Source organism: Triticum urartu, chromosome 7A, assembly GCF_056163025.1.
Source record: "Triticum urartu cultivar PI428250 chromosome 7A, HENAU_Tu73, whole genome shotgun sequence".
Taxonomy (NCBI): domain Eukaryota; kingdom Viridiplantae; phylum Streptophyta; class Magnoliopsida; order Poales; family Poaceae; genus Triticum; species Triticum urartu.
In genome coordinates, this window is record NC_141879.1 from 270,506,715 (window position 1) to 270,509,318 (window position 2,604).

Genomic DNA, 2,604 nt, shown 5'->3' on the forward strand with positions numbered 1-2,604 from the left:
AGTGAGCATAGCCTGGCAGAATCTACCGTGCCCAACCCTGAAGGTCCTCGGTTCCCCACCCGGACTTCGCTCTTAAACGAGGCCTTGGACTTAATGTGATCCCACGCCATTACGGAAGTATCGCCTCCAAACTACGCCCTGCCCGGACTAGGGGCCAAGAGCGGGGAATTTTACGTCCCACCCACCACCCACTTAATAGCCACTGTTGAGGATTTGACCGACATGGTAGATTACGCCTCCGAAGACATCGACGGTATGGACGACGATGCCGGAGACAAACAAAGCCAAGACCCGCCATTCACCGGGCATTGGACGGCTACCTCCACATATGATGTGTATATGGTGGATACACCCAAAGAGGACGACGACGAAGGCAGGAAAGATCCGATCAAGGACAAGCCCGCCGAGGGACCACCAAAGCGTCGACGTTAGAGGCGCCTCTCGAAATCGCGTCATGAAAAGGAAAGCAACACCGACACTGGAGACAATAACACCCTGGGCGATACCGAAGATCCCGAAGACCTGGTCGAGCCTGCGTCCGAGCAGGATGAATGGGAGGAGGGACAAGTCAACCCCGACGAGCCGGTCGAGAATGAGGACTCATAAGATAGTAACTATCTACCGATCTCCGAGGATGATGTCAGCCTCGACAATGAAGACTTCATCGTGCCAGAGGAACCCCTCAAGCAAGAGTGCTTTAAGCGTCAGCTAATCGCAACTGCGCGAAGCCTGAAGAAGAAGCAGCAACAGCTCCAAGCTGAACAGGATACCCTCAACGACAGATGGACCCAAGTCCTAGCTACCAAAGAATACGGCCCTGAGCGCCCAACAAAGAGTTATCCGAAGCGTCGTCTACTAGCACAATTCGATGACGAGGCCCTTGAGCCAATACTGTCAAGATATGAACGCGCTGATGAACCAGACCGACCACCATGTGGGCGAGATAAAGCGACTTCTTATGCCAAACACCAGCCCCTACCACCTTGCTGTCGGGACAAAGAGGTAGCAGCTTCGGGCTATACCTACGACTTACACCAGGGCCTGGATAATAGAGCCAGTCAGGCCAGATCAATCTATGGATCAAGGGGGCATGCTCCAATGCAAGACGACGGCCATCAAGCCTGGCGCGACAGGCATAACCTCACCCAGGCCGAAAACCGAATACGGATGTCATCCGAACTCCGTCGTGACATTGCCCGATACAGAGGCGCCACACACCCCTTATGCTTTACCGATGAGGTAATGCAGCACCAGTTCCCAGAAGGGTTTAAACTCGTAAACATTGAAGCATACGATGGAACGACTGATCCCGCGGTATGGATTGAAGACTTTCTTCTCCATATTCACATGGCTCGCGGCGACGATCTCCACGTCATCAAATACCTCCCCTTAAAGCTGAAAGGACCAGCACGAAACTGGTTAAACAACCTCCCAGAGAACTCCATTGGTAGCTGGGAAGATCTGGAGGATGCCTTTAGAGACAACTTCCAAGGTACCTATGTCGGGCCTCCAGACGCCAATGACCTTAGTCATATAGTCCAGCAACCCGGAGAGTCAGCCCGCAAACTCTGGACTAGGTTCTTAATTAAAAAGAACCAAATCATCGATTGTACGGACATTGAAGCCCTCGTAGCCTTTAAACATAATGTCCATGACAAATGGCTCGGCCGACGCCTCGGCCAAGAAAAGCTGAAGTCCATGGCAGCCCTTACCGCACTCGTGACCCGCTTTTGCACGGGAGAAGACAGTTGGTTGGCTCGTAGAAGCAACAGTACCAGCGACCCTGACACCTCCGGAGCCAGAGATGGCAACGGCAGGCCACGACGCAACAAACACAAGCATCGAAGCAACAATGAAGATACCGAAGACACAACGGTCAATGCTGGATTCAGTGGCTCTAAACCTGGCCAACGAAAGAAGCCATTCAAAGGAAACAGGGGCGCCCCATCCAATTTAGACAAAATACTTGATCGGCCTTGCCAGATTCATGGTACCCCTGACAAGCCCGCAAACCACTCCAACAAAAATTGTTGGGTCTTCAAACAGGCCGGTAAGTTAAATACCGAACACAAGGGGAAAGGGCCGCCAAGCAAGGACGATGATGAGCCCCGCCCACCGAACACAAGGGGGCAGAAGAAATTCCCCCCTGAGGTGAAAACAGTGAATATGATATATGTCACTCATACCAAGAGGGAGAGCAAGCGTGCACTAAGGGACGTCTACATCGTAGAGCCGGTCACCCCAAAATTCAACGATTGGTCAGCTTGTCCGATCACCTTCGATCGTAAGGACCACCCGACCAATATCCATCATGGAGGTTCGGCACCCTTGGTCCTTGATCCAATCATTGACGGATTCCATCTCACCAGAGTCCTCATGGACGGCGGCAACAGTCTTAACTTGATTTATTAAGACACGGTCTGCAAAATGGGTATTGACCCATCAAAAATCAAGCCTACTAACACCACCTTTAGAGGAGTGATACCCGGCGTAGAAGCCCACTACACGGGCTCAATAAAATTGGAAGTAGTCTTTGGTTCACCGGATAACTTCCAAAGCGAACACTTGATCTTCGACATTGTCCCCTTCCGCAGTGGTTATCAC